Here is an 18,769-nt window from a genome sequence, read left to right as displayed (position 1 = left end):
AAATTATTCTGGTAAGACTTAGGAGCCTTGCTATCCAGACAGATAACACAGAAGATAGTGAATAACCTTGTTCTCTCCCTTGTAAAAGCAGGCTATGTGTTCTAAGATCAATTTATCATTTTAACAGAGAGAAATCAAATTCTAGTTTGAAATTAATATCAGCTTTGGCAGTAAGGATTCCTCAGCTCCCCTACCTCTTTTGTTAAACTTACCTTAGGAATAAGCCCATCAGCCATGTGCACACTTTTCCAAAATTTTAGCACACCCCTTTGATTACACCAGACTCATTATTTGCAGATATTCTAAGCCAAGGTGAATAACATCTAATTTATATGAACCTTCTACAACTTTCCGTATCCAAGTTTTGTCTTTTCCACATTCGGGAATGCCCGGATGCTTTAAGCCAAACCTATCCCTCTTTGCCTTAAGAGATACATCCTGTTAGCTTTAAGTACTCATTACTTTGTCATTACTCCCGGTATATAGTGTTAATCATTCGAATTGATTAAAACTTTTAACCAAAGCAACTCAATTTTATCTCAGAGAAATGAAAGCTAGGTAGGGAATTGAGAACCACCTATCAACACAGCCCAGAAATCTCACAAGAACATGTAATGCGACCCCCTTGGTTACTCACATGCCTCTTACGTGTTCTCAAAGTGGCAAAAGGAACGCGTCCATTAACAGCACCCAAAGATATAGCTACTCCATACCATGAAAATAGGAGGCAAAAGTATATATTTTTATATATTAAGACTTTACTAAATAACCAAGATTTCTGTATTTTATTTTGTTTAGAAATTACCTGGGTATCCAAAAATTATTCATTAATTTACTCAATTTAACATTAGTCTATGATTTTAAGGTTAACTAAGGATGTCGGAAATTATGTTCAAATGGACACACTACAATCACAGTTGCTGTTGATATAAAAGGTTTTTTAGGGGCGCCTGGGTGGTTCAGTTGGTTGAGCATCTAACTTCAGCTCAAGTCATGATCTCACGATTTGTGAGTTCAAGCACTGTGTCAGGCTCTGTGCTTACGGCTCAGAGCCTGGAGCCTGCTTCGGATTCTGTGTCTCCCTCTCTCTCTGCCCCTTCCCTGCTTGTGCTCTGCCCACCCCACCCCACCCCCCCGCATTAAAAATAAACATTAAATGGGGGCGCCTGGGTGGTTCAGTCGGTTAAGCGTCCGACTTCGGCTCAGGTCACCATCTCGCGGTATGTGAGTTCGAGCCTCACTTCGGGCTCTGTGCTGACTGCTCAGAGCCTGGAGCCTGTTTCAGATTCTGTGTCTCCCTCTCTCTCTGGCCCTCCCCCGTTCATGCTCTGTCTCTCTCTGTCTCAAAAATAAATAAAAAACGTTAAAAAAAAATTAAAAAAAAAACATTAAAAAAGTTTTTTTATAAAGGTTTTTTAGAATTACTGTTCAATGTACTTAAAATTTTAACATATTTCACAATCCTCAACATTATGTAGGTATAATATTAGCTTATCTAACCAGTAAATTAACATAAAAGGTTTAGGAAGCTCATGGTTAACTGGGTGGCTCAGTCATTTAAGCTTCCAACTCTTGATTTCGACTCAGGTCATGATCTCACAGTCATTATCGCATGGTCATGGCATCCAGCCCACTTTTGTTGGGCTCTGAGCTGGGCATGGAGGCGGCTTAAGATTCTCTCTCTCTCTCTCCCTCTCTCTGCTCCTCTCCCCTACTCTTTCTCTCTCTCTCAAAAACAAACAAACAAACAAAAACTTTAGGAAGTTCAGATTAACTAGCTTATTCATGAAAAATATACCAAACCTTGCTTTTAATAATTGTTATATTATACCTCATACTGATAAAACCAGAGAAAATATGTATAACTATTGTTAAGCCAAAAGATTCAATCAGCATGATTTGCTTAAGGATTCATCTTGATTACTTGAATTTTGATTCTTATAAAAATGCTTCTTAGCTAGTATTTTCTATAAGAAAGGATTTTGGTAAGCCAATCCATTTAAAATATCAGAAGCTTAGTTTATTTGGAGGGTAATTCTGGGAATATACGTAATTTATTTAAGTGCTTAAAATCTCTATACAGCAATTAATTACTTTCATTTGTGAGACATTGTAATCTAATTAATACTTCAGGAAAAGGGAAATATATCGCAATGAAAAGTAAAGCTTTTCTTAATTACGCACAACCCTTCAGAGACCTTGTAGCTTTACATAGTTACCGGCCATGAACAGAGAGAAATAGAAAAATTCACCGTTCCAGATCTCAAAGGGCTGTTCTTCATTCCAGGAAGAATAAAATATTTTCCTAATTGATTTGAGGTCACAAGTTGCCAAACGGACAAACAGAAAAGACTAACAAACCCGTTTCTTACCCAACAGAGAATAGATGCCACCATTTCAGGAGAAATCACCAAATGATCAGCCCAGAAAGCTGGGGCCCCGGTCACTGTAGTCAACAATGGCCGATAACGTCCCAGCCATGCACTAATCAGAACCAGGACTAAAGTTGGTCAAGGAGCAGAAATTAAAAAGAACAACTTAGAATTCGATTTCAGAGACAGAGAGTTAGGGAAGATAACGTTTATTACCATGTTTATCATTTGCACTCCATCCCAGGAGCCAAAATAGCATGCTAGGCTGGACAGCCCATGAGGTCTGCTCCCCGTGCATCATAGTTAAATAGGCCCTGGCAGGTTAGACCACTTGGCAATCTTATCGAAGCCTCCAGAACTGATGGGTTTAATTACTACAGTTTTCAAAAAGTTAAAAATGTACAAATGTAGAATAAACGTGTTAAAGATTTACTGACTCATCCATAAGGGAACTAGTAAGATTGGTAAAGATAGTTAAAATGGCATTTTGAGGAACGGGGTTACATAGTTTACAAAAAAGGGGGCATTCTTAAATAATGGTAGTCATTATAATGTGGTAGGCTGAAACAGGGTTCCCCAAAGATGTCAACACTCAGATCCTCAGAACGCATATTCATGTGATTTTTACCTGACAAAAGACATTTTGAAGCTGTGATTTAGGTTAAGGATCTTGAGATGGGAGATAGTCCTGGATTATCTGGGGAGGCGCAGTTTAATTACAGGTCTTTAAAAGGGGAAGAGGGTGACAGAAATGTAGGCGGGGGATGATGTGATGTGAGAAGGAACCCCTGTTGCTCACTTTTTTTTTTCTTTTCTTTTTTTTTTCTTTTTTTCTTTTTTATTTTTTTCAATATATGAAATTTATTGTCAAATTGGTTTCCATGCAACATCCAGTGCTCATCCCAAAAAATGCCCTCTTCAATACCCATCACCCACCCTCCCCTGCCTCCCACCCCCCCTCAACCCTCAGTTTGTTCTCAGTTTTTAAGAGTCTCTTATGCTTTGGCTCTCTCCCACTCTAACCTCTTTTTTTTTTTCCTTCCCCTCCCCCATGGGTTTCTGTTAAGTGTCTCAGGATCCTCATAAGAGTGAAAACATATGGTATCTGTCTTTCTCTGTATGGCTTATTTCACTTAGCATCACACTCTCCAGTTCCATCCACGTTGCTACAAAGGGCCATAGTTCATTCTTTCTCATTGAGACTGAGGAAGAGGGCCACAGGCTAAGAAACAGAGGCCTCCGTCAGCTACAAATGGCCCTCGCTTTACAGTTGGCAAGAACACAAGGGCCTCTGTTCTACACCTGAAAAGGCGTATTCTTCCCCCAACTGGAATGAGCAGGAAAAGGATTCTGCCCTTGAGCCTCCAGAAGGCAATGCAGTCTACATACAAATTGGTTTCAGTGTGGTGGCACCTGCTTTGAACTTTTGACCTTTCAAGCTGTAAAATGATACACTGGTGTCCTCTTAAGCCACTGAGTCAGTAGTTATTTGCTATGGCAACGATAGAAAAGCAACGCACTGAGACAGATAAAATTTGTTAACATGCTATAGGTCAGTAAAACTGTCACCTTTGAGGTTATCTTTTCTACCTGATAGATACCTACATGGGGCATTTAACTTCACCAACAGTGATTTCGTAACTACCGGTAAATAGCAATGTCAAACACAGGCACGTTGCTCTAGACACTGCAACAATCTTGGTGTGAGTCTGTTACACCGTGCAGCGGTCGATATTGAGAGAACATGCTACTCACCTTTTGCCTTCTTTCCAAGTTTAATTAAGTTTTTTCGTTGGTGAGATGAGGAGGCGTCATGTCAGGTTTTAGACGATCAGCTCCGGGAGGGCATCACCTTATTTGTATCAATCCGTGTTGTCTTGCCTCAATGCCTGACACGCAGCAGGTGCTCAATGAATGTTTGCTGAGTGAGTGAATAAGGCTCTCCTACCTCATTCTGAATGTTTCCTGCCATGCAATCTGTGATTCTACCAGCCTGAATTCCTTCTATTCTTTAAACAAGCCATGCTCTCTCTCACCATGAGACTTTTGCATTTCCTTTTCTCTGGCCCCGAGCCCCTGTGCCCATCCACCTTGCCTAGCAAGGAGCCCCACCTTCGATCTCGGCTTAGACCTCACCTCCTCTGGGAAGTAATGTCTGGTTGCCTCATCTGCCCACGATGATTTCCTCTGCTCTCACCACGTCTGTGCTCAATGCCACAGCACTTTACATGCGCCTTCTGCAGACCTCCCCTCGATGGTCTAACGTAGCAAACGGTCATAGTTGAAGCATCAACTCTAGAGTCAGACTGCCGGGGTTCAAACCCTGGCTCTGCAACGGACTAGCTGTGTTATTTTAGGTAAGTTAACTGATCTTCTGTGACTCAGTGTTCTCATCTGTAAAACAGGGATAAAATGAGTACCTCCACTACATACAGGTGTGGTAAAGATTAAGTATCAAGGGCTTAGGACAGAGCTTGGGATATGGCTAGCACATGGGAAGCTATTATTGTTTTGTAACTTCCTTGAAATTGGAACCACCATCTTGTTCACCACTGTCCTCCATTTCTGACGCAGGATGCCTGACGTGGAGCTAAGTGCTCAGAATCCTCTAGTGACTTGAATAGAATTGTGAGCCATTGACGACCATCCTTTCCCGGGCCCAGAATTGGAGATCAGAGAGTAATGTCTTGGTAGTGAGGTAAGCTACCCAGAGAGGCTTAACTCCAAAGCCAGAAGAGGCCTGCCCCACCCCCACCCCAAAATGTCTGGAAGTCAAACAACTAACCAGTCCTGGTGCTCCCCGGAAGAGGTTGCTGACTTAAGTCTTCTGGGACATATGCCTCATTACATCACAGGCACAGGCAACCTATTCCAAAAGGAGTATGGATTCTTAGCAATGGCAGACCTTTCTATTTCTGCCTCGCCAGCATGCACACACACACACACACACACACACACCTCCTTCCATCTCACCCTCAAGCTTCCTAGATCAGGAAATTCTCCAGCAGCCTTGAGACCCATTACACTGACCCTAGGGATCAGCCTTTGAATTTCCCAAGTTTGCTTAGGTCCAGGGTGTCCCTTGGAGCAATATAGAAGTGTTTGCTCTGGCTAAGGGAATGTAGTGCCACACTTTCCTTTGTTTGGTTCCTGGGGTTGCTAGCTCAGCCATCACACCCTTTTTGGTGCACAGACTGAGAACTATCCACCTTCAGCCCTTCTGCCCAGTGGGGTTTGGAAGCACCAGACCAGCCAGGAATGGCGCAGAGCCACTCACACAGGTAGAACCCACAACGGCTTAATCAAACTCACACTCCTGCAGGCATCTGTGTCCAGCCCCCACAGAGTGAAAAGAGAACATAAATTATGAGAAAGGCACAGTCACTTCACAGAAATTACCCCGCAGAAATTACCCCAAGCCAGCATGGAATTTGTACATGGACAGAAATGATGAGATTCAGTATGAATTTTTAAGGGCCTCATCTTATTACATGCTGAACTGGTGTGGGCCGAATCCAAATGAGCAATGAGGAAGCATCACCAAGGACGGTCCTATACCCTCCTAGTTGCCATTTCCTATTTAGTTAGGTTTTAGAACTATTACCTTTGTGATTCTCATTTATCTTATTTTATTTTATTTTTAAAATTTTTTAAATATTTATTTTTGAGGGAGACAGAGCGTGAGCAGGGGAGGGGCAGAGAGAGAGAGAGAGAGACCCAGAATCCGAAGCAGGCTCCGGGCTCTGAGCTGCCAGCACAGAGCCCGACGTGGGGCTCAAACCCACGAACTGTGAGATCATGACCCCAGCTGAAGTCGGATGCCCAACCGACTGAGCCACCCAGACACCCTGTGATTTTCATTTTAATGTTTTATTTCCCATAACATGAGGGAGCTTGAAAACACAACATAAACACAAGCTTTAAAAAATGAAATAAAATTAAATGGCACCCCTTTGAATTATCATTGCAATTTTGCCTTTGAGAAAAATGAGCCAGGAAAGTTACACAAAATGTCAAAGGTCATGTAGCATTATGGCTACAGAGACTTAGACCCCTGGATTCCGGATTTCTAGAAACACTGCCTCACCCAGTCCTCATTCTGTGAGTTGGGTGCTGTTATTCCACCATTAGATGGCTAAGGAAGCACTCTCCTGAAGTGGATGAGACTGAATACAATTTACCTAAGAGAGCAGATATTTGACGAAAAAGTACAGATGAATTGTGCACACCTGGGTGACTAAGCAAATTTTAATAGTTTAATAAGAGCATTCAAAAAGCTTAGCAGTATTGGCAAAGGGTGTTTCAAATGCCATGCCCGGACTGACCGTCTTCCTCTCTAATCTCTCCAAGGAGAGTGGCTTGTTGACATTTGAAGGGTCATTGTCCCAAAAGGCGGCTTGCCCAGACCCATGACACTGCCAGAAATCACAAGACCACGCTGAAAATACACAGAGACATTTCCTGTGGCCCCAGGCATCTCTGGCTTGAATAAAAGATAGCATTTTAGCAATAGGACCCTGCAATTTCAAAGGATAAACTGGCATCATCCCTTTGAGAATATCACCTTGAGTCCATCTTAGGAAAGAAAGAATAGAAAGTAGCATTTTGTCAAACCTCTTCTACTCCTACTGCCTCCACCCTCTGCAGCTCTCCCAGGGAGGTGGGCAGGTGGGTCGCAAATGGGTCAAGGCCCTGCCTTGATAAACAAGAAGCATATACAGTTTACCCTCGAACAACACGGGGTTGAACTGTGCAGGTCCGTTTGTCTGCAGATTTTTTATAGGCAGGATCTTAGGTGTGTTTTATGATTTTCTTACTAGCATTTTCTTTTCTCTAGCTGACTTTATTGCAAGAATATAGTCTATAATACATATAACATAGGAAATATGTGTTGACTGATTGCTGACGTTATCTGTAAGGCTTCAGGTCAACAGTAGGTTATCAGTAGTTAGTCTGAGGGGAGAGTCAGAAGTTACACGGAGACTTTTGACTGCATGGGGGTCAGCGCACCTAACCTCCCACCTTGTTCAAGGGTCAGCTGTCATTTGCCAGAGGCCTCTTTTCCCAGGCTCTAGCCTAAAGTTTATGTTTCCTCTCTGCGCCAGGAAAACCTTGCCAGGTGAGCCCCGTGTGCTAGGCCTCTGCCATCTTTGCTCCGTCCCAGCCAAACTTTAGTCCCTGGAAACACTCAGCCTGGCTTCTGAATCCACAGAGCCTTGAGGTGGCTTCCTGGTGTGTGTGTGAGTGACTTCGTGGGTAACTGTCAGTACCTGGGGCTGGCTAATGTGTTCTACCTGCCAGGTAATATATTCCTCCTTTAACGGGCTTCTTGAGACAGTTTTTTTTTTAAATTGTCCTTTGAAACTAAGTACAGTTATTACTTTAATTGGTTAAGAGAGAAATTATATAACACAAGAAAATTATTGGGGCTTTTTTTGACATTACATGTTAGTTTTCCCCTCTGTAGATCAAATGATTGCATTTTTAAAACCATTCCTTCTGAAACAGTCATTTCCCAATTTTTATTCCTTGATGTGATTGAGTCCCCCCTGGGTACTCCCCAAGAAAGTCTCAATCTAACTAAAATGCTTTCCAACAAGACCGTAAAATATATATAATCTGATACATGCTTCCATTTTCCCAATTTTAAAAATCTCTCTTTTTTGAAACCTCTTTCTTGATATTTACCACTAATGTCTAATTTGTTTATCATTATTATTTTGGGGGTCATGAAATCCATATTTTTTTATTTACTTATTTTTAATTAAGGTATCATTGACATGCAAATTACATTAGTTTCAGGTGTACAACATAATGATTCAATATTTGTGTGTATTGTGAAAGGAGTAAGTCTAGTTAACATCTGTCTAGTAAGTAGTGAGTCTTGTTAATATCCGTCACTATACATGATTACCAAATTTGTGTGTGTGATGAGAACTTGTAAGATGTACTCTTTTAGCAACTTGCTAATGTGCAGTACATTATTTTTAACTATGGTAATCATGCTGTACATCATATCCCCATGACATATTTATTTATAACTGGAAGTTCGTAACTTTTGACCACCTTCACTTAGGCCCACCTCCACCGTTCACCTCTGGCAACCACCCATCTGTTCTCTGTACATATGACCTTGTTTTTTGGTGTTTTGTTATTTAAATTCTATGTAGACATGAAATCATATGACAGTTGACTGTCTCTGACTTATTTCACTTAGCGTAATATACTCTAGGTCCGTCCATGTTGCTGAAAATGGTAAGATTTCATTCTTTTTTATGGTTGAGTGACATTCCTCTGTGTGTGCGTATCTGTGCGTGTGCACACCACATCTTCTTTATCCACTGGTGAACACCCAAGTTGTTTCCATAATTTGGCTATTGTAAATAATGCCACAATGAACATAGGGTCACGTATATCTTTTCAAACTACCATTTTTGTTTTCTTCAGATAATTGCCCAGAGGTGGCATTGTTGGATCATATGGTAGTTCCATTTTTAATGAGAAATGTCTATACTGATTTCCATACTGGCTACACTAATTTACATTCCCACCTGCAGTGTACGAGGAGAAATTCCATTTCTCCACATTCTCACCAACACTTGCTATTTCTTACCTTTTTGACAGTAGCCAATCTGGTAGGTGTGAGGTGATATTTCATTGTGGTTTTGACTTGCATTTCCCTGATGGCTTGTGATGTTGAGCATCTTTTCATGTGTGTGTCAGCCGTCTGGATGTCTTCTTTGGAAAAACGTCTATTCAGAGCTTCTGCCCATTGTTTCATTGGAGTGTTGTTTTGCTTTTGAGTTGTATGGATTTATTTATTTATTTTGGGAATCAACCCCTTATGAAATATATGATTTGCAGATATTTTCACCCATTTCGTAGGTTGCCCTTTCATTTCATTTTGTTGATGGTTCTCTTTGCTGTGCAGAAGCTTTTTCGTTTGATGTAGTTTTTGTTTGTTTGTTTTCTTTTTTTAGTTTTCATTTGTTGCCTTTGCTTTGGGTGCAAATTCCAAAATATATATATCACTAAGACTGCTGTCAAGGAGCTTAGCACCTATGTTTTCTTCTAGGAGTCTTATGGTTTTAGGTGTTCCGTTCAAGCCTTTAATTCATTTTGAGTTAATTCTTGCATGTGGTGTTAAGAAAGTGGTTCCGTTTTATTTTTGTGCATGTAGCTGTCTAGTTTTCCCAACACCATTTGTTGAAGAGACTTTTTCCCATTGGATATTTTTGGTTCCTTTGCCATAAATTAATTGACCATACATGTGTGGGCCTATTTCTTGGCTTTCTATTCTATTACATTGATCTATGTGTCTGTGTATTTTTGTTACTACCATACTGTCTTCATGACTACCGCTTTGTAATAGAGTTTGAAATCAGGGAGAATAGTACCTCCAGCTTTGTTCCTCTTTCTCAGTATTGTTTTGGCAATTCAGAGTCTTTTGTGGTTCCATACAAATTTTATGATTCTCATTTTCTCTTTTTATTAAAAAATGCCATTGGAAATTTGATAGAAATGGCCCTGAATCTGTGAATTGCTTTGGGTAGTATGGACATTTTGGCAACATTCTTCCATCCAATCCATGAACATTAATTTTATCTTTACATTTTATCTTTCCCCTTATTTGGGTCTTCTTCAATTTCTTCCATCTGTGTCTTACAGTTTTCAGTGTATAGCTCTTTCATCTACATGGTTAAATGTATTCCTATATATTTTATTCTTTTTGATGCGATTTTAAATGGGATTGTTTTCTTGATTCCTCTTTCTGATAGGTCATTATTCATATATAGAAACACAACAGATTTCTGTACATTGATTTTTGATGCTGCAACTTTACTGAATTCATTTATTAGTCGTAAAGCTTTTTGTTAGTGTGTTTAGGGTTTTCTGTATATGGTGTCATGTCACCTTGAATGACTGTTTTACTTCTTTCCATTTTTGATGTCTTTTGATTTTTTTTTTTTTTTTGCTAATGCTGTGGCTAGTATTTCTGATACTATATTGAATAAAAGTGGTGAGAGTTGGCAGCTTTGTCTTGTTCCTGATCTTAGAGGAAAAACTTTTAGTTTGTCAGTATTCAGTATGATGTTAGCCATGGGTTTGTCATATATGGCTTTTATTGTGTTGAATTGTGTTTCTTCCATACCTCTTTATTGAGAGCTTTTATCACAAATGGATGCTGAATTTTGTCAAATGCTTTTTGCGCATCTATTGAGATGATCGCATGATTTTTATGCTTCATTTTGCTAATGTGGTGCATATTGAATACCTCTTATGTGTTAGGTACTCAACAGCCACCAGACAGTAATGGCTCCTGCCTTTAAAGTCTTCCATTTGGATATGTAAGTTTATGAGCTCTGAATCTTTTCCTTCTTCCTGCCTGGAGATATCTCCCTGTTTCAGTGTTTGTAGTGCATGCCAGCCTCTCCTGCACATAGCGGGCAGAGCAGGGTCTGAGCCATATTCCTGGTCTGACCTGTATAGAGGATACCGTAAACGTGGATGGCAGTGGTGGGAGAACAGCACAACCCTCTGTCTTTTGCTTCACTATTCAGAGGCTCTATTGTGTAGGACAGTCCCTCTCAGGGCCACACCACAGCCCTTCACCCTTCCAGGCACCTGCTGTCCTGTTGACCTGCTTGGTCATGATCTAGTGCACCAGATGCCAGATGCATCACTTCACACCGAGTACAAATCACATGGCATTATGTAAGACAGACACCAGCACTGCTCACGGGTTGTTCCTTCCTCTTGGCAGAAGGAAATGACAAGTGCATGCTGTTGAGCAGCTGCTATCTCTTAGGCAATTACTTTTCTAAGCCCTCAACCCACCTGCAAGGGAAGTGTTACTGATAAAGGAATGGAAACCCTCTGAAGTCGAGCTGACTTGCTCACGTCCATACGGGAGTTAAACTCAGGTCTTGCTAGATCCATAGCAGGTGCTTATCCCACTACACCACACTCTATGGAGTAAAATTAAGGGCTCTGCTCTGAAAAACCAGGGGGCAATTTGGTGAGGTGGATAAACCTAGATTCTTTGCGTCTTACCGATAGCTGTGGCACTTGCCCTGTGGGATGGCAGTCTTTTCCTCGCACAACCTAAAGAAAACACAAATATCTGTCGGTGGAAGAGAGCTGACAGGAAGGAGCTTGGGAGAGCTTTACCAGGGTGACATGAAATCCCAGTAAGCCAGCAAACTATGGCAGATGCTTTACTCATGAACAACTTTAGAGTCCAGCTGGGGCCAGCATGCTGCGTGCTGTACCAATGAGATTCCTGAAAGATGGGCTGAGGTCGGGGTAAAATTGGGACTCATTCCCAGAGAATGTCGCGAGCTGTTGGGGTGCCATCGAGGCCCCGTTGAGTTATCGCAGATTTCCGTCATGGCAGCCAATGGGTGGCAGGCACCAGCTCTGGGCAAGTCTCTGGGCTGGGGCTAAGTTTCCAGCCATGAACCCTGCATGGTGGGGTGAAGTGGCAGTCAGATGGAGGAGCCTCTGGCAGCAGGAGAAGTGGTCAGACCTCTGTCGGTGTGAACAGCAGCCCCTCACCCCCAGCACTTACCACTGCATAAGACAGGGCACGCATACCACAGTGAGTGACCTTCATGCAGGGGACACCTACAGGTCAATGAGAAGACAAGGCTAGTAAGACACAGCCCTTAATCTCAAGTACCTGGCGTTTGAGCATCATTCCACACATTTTACAGAAGAAGGAAAATACTTCCAGAAGGCTTGTTAACTTGCTTGGGGTCACGGGGTCGGCGTGTAGTAGATGCAGTATTAGAATGCTGGAGTACCTGACCACGGAGCCTGGATCTTTCCACGATACCACAGATGCTGAAATAACTCTAAAATGGTCCACTAAATTAATTTCAAAATATCCACCCTGGTCTAGAAGCACTCCCTGGAGTCTGAAGAGATGCTCTGATACATGGCCAGTGGCTTATTCATGAGGTCAGTCGGGTCAGTCAGGCGAGAGGCCTAGAAAGAGCCAAGCTGTTGCAGAAACTCTTCCTGAGAGCCAGTTCTCACTGCAGAGGGAGGGGCCCTGGGTCTTGGCCTAACAGCCCACAGTTAGATCCTCTCCATGGCAGATACAGAGATCCCTTAAAGGAAGGGATCCAGCTGAAATTCTGGCAGCAAATGCCTCCTATTATCAGCTCCTTCAGAATCTGCCTCAACTGCAGAGTGCTGTCTCACCCGGGGGTATTGCCCTTCCTAAACAGCCTATATTCAGTGGCGCAAGGCCTGGCCATTTGGGCCCAATTTAGAGTGGGTGATAATTGCTCCCCAACTCCCCACCAGGTTGGCCAGGCTTGATGGGGCTTACATCATAATGGACTTCTCTTGCTGTTCACTGCTGCTTCCTTCCTTTCCTTGCACAGGTGTTGACCCCAATAAACCTCTTGTCCTCCAGTCTGTTTTGGCATCTGCTCTCAGAGACACCAACCTGCAACAGTACCGAATCCCTTCAGGCATATGCATGTGTGAGCATTGGGCTGGGGGAGAGAGATACAAAGGAACAGCATAGCCCTTGCTGTGAAGATGCTCATTGTTGGGCATAAGGGGAGAAGTGTGGGTGGCTCAGCTCAAACTCCCATCTGCAGAAGATGAGCTCAGAGTCTAGTCCTCCTCCTTCTGCCCAAGAGCCCACGCAGTGGGGCTGTCCTTGGCATTCAGGCTGCTGATGGCGAATCACGTAGGACCAGGACCATATGAGGAGACCTTCTGGACCTGGACACTGGCTTTTTCCCAGCTGATCTGCCAGTTACTTTGCTTACAGCCTTCGCTTCATATCCACTGACACCATCCTGGTCCAAGCCACTGGCCTCTTTACTGGGCTTTTCCACCACCTCTTTCTCTGGCCCCCTGCTTCTGGTCATTCTCCATACCACATTCACAGTAAACTCAAAATAGAAAGCAGATCACTTCTTCCACTGCTTAAACCTTTCCAATGGCTTCTTACTGCTTTTAGAAGAAAATCCACATCATCTAACACGGTCTAGGATGTTCTCCATGGTCTGGAGCTATCTATATTTTGCATATATTTTTTTCAGCAAATATTTTTTGAATGTCTGCCACAGGCCAAGCAATGTGTTCTGTGCTGGAGATACAACAGTGAACAAGACAAAGCTCTTTTTTCCAACGAGTGGGGAGACATAGACAACAAGCAAGAAAATAAATAACAAATGTATTAGACCAAAAACGTCATGGAGGGAACAAAAACAAGCTCCTGGGGTGGATGTTGGGGGCAGCTGGGAAAAGGAGGAGACGGAGTGTCCATAATAAATTGATGTTTCAGCAGAGGCATTAGAGAGCTTTAAGAGAGGGAGCCGTGTCAGTATCTGGTGTGGGGAGCGGGGGCAGGAAGTGCTCCAGCAGAGAAAGGAGCAAGTGCAAAGGCCCTGAGGTGGGAGTGTGCTCAGCCTGTTTCAGGAAAGCAGGGTGGCCGCAGGAGCAGAGTGGATGGTAAGGAATGGAGGTAAGAGTTCAGGAGCATGACGGTTCTCATGGGTAATTACAGCACTGTGTAGTGCATAAGTGTTAACCACATTACACTACAGTCTGAATCTCCCAGAGCTGGCAGCTCTGAGAGGGTTTGTGCAGAACAATGCCAACGCTGACTTGATTTCCGGGGGTGAGGGGTGGGAGGGGAAGCTGGAGACCCGGTAGGCATCGTCCTACAGGGCTGGAATAGGATGGCTGTGGTGGAGGTCGGCAGAGGTGGCCAGCGTCTAGAACCTTGGAGCTGCTTGGTAGCTGGCTCTAGCTTTTGAGAGAGGGTTAGGGATCACCCCAAGGTTTGGGACCTGGGCTACGTAAGAGTGGGTTTCTTCCTTACCAAAGGGGAAGACCATGCCACGGGCAGTTTGGTAGGAAATTAGGAACTCCTCTAAGACATGTCAGGTTCACTGTTGCATATCTTACCGCTACCCCCGAATCACTGTGCTCTCACACCAGGTGTCCATCAGTTTCTAGAAAATCAAGCCTACTTTACCAGAGGGCCTTGCACTTGCGGAGCCCCTGGGCCAGCTTCTCCCGGGGTGTGCCTAGAAGGGGACAGCAGCCAGCTGACAGACACACAGGACTCTGAGCCTCAGGCAGTTTCTTCCTTCAAGGCCTCAACAGGACCGTCACTTCCTGTCCATGTGCTGAAAGAAGCTTCCATCCCCTTCCAGTCACATAAGCTCTGCTTTCTTCGGGGACCGTGTTACACTCTCTGTAACCTATTTGTTTGTTTGCTGTGTACTTGCTTATTTGCTCGGCTATTAGCCCCACAAGGGTCAAGACCATGGCTCTCCTGCTCCTTAGCACTTAGCTCAGTGCCTGGCCCATGGTGGTTAGTCAATAAACATTTGTTAATTTAATAAGGAGAAGGAACAATCGCCCTATAGTGCAGGGGCTTTACAGCCTGGGAGAGGAGATGGCACGAAATATTGGTCACGTGTGAGAAAGAGCGAGTGCAGACAGGGCCAAAGGAACACTGCCTGGCAAGGGGGCAGGGACAGGGTGTAGCAGGGGAGGCCTTACAAGGCCGGCTCCCCAGAGCGCAGGAGCTGGAGCAGGCACGCAGTGAGCCCCGGCCTTGCTGCAGGCAGAGGGGGGTTGGGAACCACCAGGTGGGGGGCAGCTCCACCAGGCTCCCGGGAGGCAGGCCAGGCAGGTGGATCGCCTTCTCCCCTCCACGCGGCCAGCAGAGGGAGGGTGCACAGTGCCCCAGCGGGCCAGGGAGCACCAGGAATGGAACGACCTGCACTGGCTGCCAGAAAGCCTTTCCAAAAGCTCCTAGCCCCAGGTGGCAGAGGGAGGCACAGCAGCCATAAATCAGAATTCACTGCAGCTGTCACGCAGAGGGTAGTTCCCCAGCACATCGTTTCAGACACTGCAGGCAAGAAACCCCGCTGGGCTGAGCCACCAGGGCCAAGCCAGTCCACTGTGTGTTCTAACTCCAACGCCTGCCTGACGGCTGCAACCGTCATCGAAGCTTCTCTGCTGAAAAGTTCTGACCTTGAAAATCCTTGCCTTAAACACAGTCGGAACTTAGCGCTCCAGCCAAGGTCAAGGCCTACAGTACACGCAGCTACTGGAGAGTACCGAAACCCTCGCTGTGCTTCAACCCCCACCTGCCCTCTGTATCCCGGTTGCCCACCCCCCCCCACCACCACCACCGCGGTGAAAGGTTTCTCTGAAGTGGGTTCCCATCACCAGCGGAAGTACTCTGATTGTGTGAGCTCAGAGCAGGGCGCAGGCGCCTGTGGTAGGACAGGCCGGCTCTACTGGCTGGCAACGCCGTCAGGGATAAAGGCATTTTGGCATATTTCCCGGGAAATACTGGCACTTGGTGGTGTTGGCTTGGTTGAGCCCATGGATCCCTCTGCTTTGGGGTATTTTTCTTGGCTTCCTGAAGCCTTAGACAGTGTGGTCTCTCCGCTCAATGACTCTGGCTGGGCTGTGGGCCAGGGTTAGGCCGGCTGCCCTGAAGGACAGGACCCCACTGTACCAGCACTGTGTCTGGAACCAAGGGGGCATGCTCATTTGGAAGAAATGTCCGCCCCCCTCCCCTGACTTGTGGGCTCCCCAGTCAGTCCCAGGACTTCAGGGGTGATGATGGTGGGAAAATTGGAAGGCTTGGCTGTGGGTCATTTCCTCTCCTCCTGTTTACCCCTCCTCCAAATCTCGTGGGAGAGCCTCCTCCGGGGCCATCCTCCCTGGCTGTGCTGTCAGGGGCCCACTGCTACCTGTACTCCCTCCCACTCCCCCAACCCCTGGGTTACCTCCCAGAGGCCGGACCAAGCTCACAGCTCGGTCCTCCACTGCCCCCCAGTGCTTGTATTAGTTCACTGCACCCTGACTGCGGAGCAAGCTCTTTATTTCCCTTAATTCCCTCAAACATGGTAGAAATTGCATTCCTACCATATTCCTAACCCTCTCCCTGGGGCTGTAAAGGACGTAGCACCTGCCCTAAAAAGAGTATAATCTCCCCCAAGAGGTGAAGGCATACCCACAAGGGAACAGTGAAACCAAATAGAGTAGCATTCGCTTTCAGTGAAGTGATATTGTGATTTATAATAAGAAATATATATTAGGTCCTTGTCCACTGTTCCTGCCACAGAGCTCCTAAAAACCTTGGCATTGCTAAGCAATGAGAGTGATGATGGTGTCTTTCCTTAGGTTAATGAGGTGACGTTTGGCCTGCACCTGAGATTAAGGATCTCCAGCCTTGCCCTTTCCCCAGAAGTCTGTGGGTGGGACTGAGAGTTCCAAACCTCCAGTCACAGGTTGCTTCTCCTGGCAACCAGGTGGAAGCCATCTCCATTGGTCATTGATGTAATCAATCGGGCCTATAGAATGAAACCGCCATAAAAACTGGGAGGTAGGTGGTGGGGAAAAGACAGGGTTTGGAGAGCTTCAGGGTGGGGAACGGGTGGAGATTCTGGAAGGGTGGCGCGCTCCCAGAGAGCGTGGAAGCTCCACCCTTCCCCACCCCGCCCCCCCACCCACACACCTTGCCCTGTGCTTGTCCTCTACCTGACTGTTCCTGAGTTACACCCTTTTAACATAAACCAGGGATCTAGCAAATTAATTCAACTCAAGGAGGACGTCATTGGAACGTGTTATTTGTAGCCAGGCATTCTGAGCCACAGGTAAGGACCCGGGCCTGAGCCTGGCATCTGAGGTGGGAGAGCGGTGGTCTGATAGGACTGGGCTTTTCTCCTGTGGGATCTCATGCTCTCTCAGGGTGGATAGTGTCATAATTTTGTTGAATTGTAAACTACCCAGCTGGTGTCTGAGAATTGCTTGATGTTATGGAGGAACCCTGCTCCCCACTCCCCGTCCTCCCCCCTCCCCCCCCCCCCCCCAGACCACATGCTGGAATTAGAAATCCTTTTAGTCACTGTCACAAGTGCAATTTGCTAGAAAAGCCCTGGGTCACAGAAACGTGGTTTGGGAAGAGACAGGATGACAGGCTGGGGGATGAAGAACATTGGATTCCTGGATGGTCGTGGGATCACCTACAGTCTGGAGCATGAACTCCTGGACTCAGTTACTAAAAGTAAACGTTACCAGTGGAATTGAGAGAGGGAACCTGCTCCAGGGGAGGTGAGCCACTGGAAACGGAAGGAAATGCCAGACAACAAGAAGCTAAACATAACGATACTTTGCTTGCTGTTACAGTAGCTAAAACAAAAGCAAACAGAAGTGCTGAGTTGGGCCTTGAGGCCGAAACCAAGCCCAGATGGGGGCCTGGGTGAGTTTGGAAAGAAAAGAAAGCAGTCACTGTAGGAGGAGGGCAAAACCCAGAAACTAACGAAACCAGGGCTACAGTGTGAAGGAACTGTGTCATCTTGTGGGTCGGGGGCATTAGCTTCCTGAGGAACATCTGGTAAAATGGGTTGTGAGCGGAAGAGCTGTGTGAGAGGTTTTGATGGCTGCTTTGTGCGGGAGCATGTCGCGGCCGATAGAGGAACCCCAGCTCACAAGGAAACAATCATAGATGGCTACGTGTGATCCAGACATACAGGAGGCTGTTCTCTAGGGGACAGCGTGGGGTCTGTTTACTCCGTGAAGGGGGACTGTCCGTCTTCTCCTGTGAACGCCCCAGGTGTGGCAGCTGATACAGACTTCACATGTGAGCCAGGGGGGAGAGGCTTTAAGAATACTATGATGGTCACCTGCTAAATATGCCCGTGACTCAGCTCATGGGACATGCTGTGGCTAAGGGGGCCCCTTTCGCCGGGGAACCCCCATATAGCCTTTTGTTGGGAAGCCTAGGGACTGTTCACAAAAACTGACTGCCAGTGGAGGGAAGGCCACGCAGAGGAAAGCAGTCTTTGTCCTTTCAACCCCAGGAATCTCAAAACAGATGCGAGATGAGCCCGACAGCTGAGCATTGGGTAGAGTTGACTCCACAGGCTCAGGAGTGATAAGCATGAAGAGAGCCCTCAGAGATGCAGCCTTTCCGGTCCCTTACAATAGCTCATCTGTGGAGAAAGGGAGGCAACGACACGCGTGTGTCTCATCTGCCCTGGGGTCTTCGGGCCCCCTGGCTGTAAGTCCCGCGGTGACTTTGTGTGGGAGGCGTGTAAAATTGTCCGCGCTTCACACGTGGGAAAACTGAGGCTGGAAGAGGTCCCATTTGAGGTCACACAGTTGCTATGTGGCCAAGCCAAACTTCAGGCCCCTCTGAGATTCCACAACCGGCTGCCCCTGATAACACCCACGCCTGACCAGGCCTGCGCGTGTGCTCTTAATCTGCACAGTGCTCTCACATGATTAAAAAAAATTTTTTTTTTATGTTGATTCTTGGATGAGAGACACAGTGCATGGTGGGGGCAGAGTGAGAGGGAGACACAGAATCCGAAGCAGGTTCCAGGCTCCCGCACAGG

At 45.6% G+C, this 18,769-nt stretch overlaps 1 long non-coding RNA gene across 3 annotated transcripts in view; it reads left to right on the top strand.

The window, feature by feature from the left end:
• The window catches only part of LOC132681510 (uncharacterized), a 221,107-nt gene that overhangs the window by 20,100 nt on the left and 182,238 nt on the right, over positions 1 to 18,769 (top strand). For 2 of the 3 annotated variants that reach the window (XR_013557166.1, XR_013557167.1), the window contains exon 1: positions 16,927 to 17,026. The exons of the other annotated variant lie outside the window; for it this stretch is intronic. This is a non-coding gene — a long non-coding RNA (uncharacterized LOC132681510). Of the gene's footprint in view, positions 1 to 16,926; positions 17,027 to 18,769 lie in introns of those variants that run through there. 3 annotated transcript variants of the gene reach the window in all.

Source organism: Panthera onca, chromosome A1, assembly GCF_046562875.1.
Source record: "Panthera onca isolate mPanOnc1 chromosome A1, mPanOnc1 haplotype 2, whole genome shotgun sequence".
In the NCBI taxonomy this organism is placed as follows: Eukaryota; Metazoa; Chordata; class Mammalia; order Carnivora; family Felidae; genus Panthera; species Panthera onca.
The sequence above is the reverse complement of the archived record's forward strand: the minus strand, read 5'-3'. Positions and strand labels throughout refer to the sequence as shown.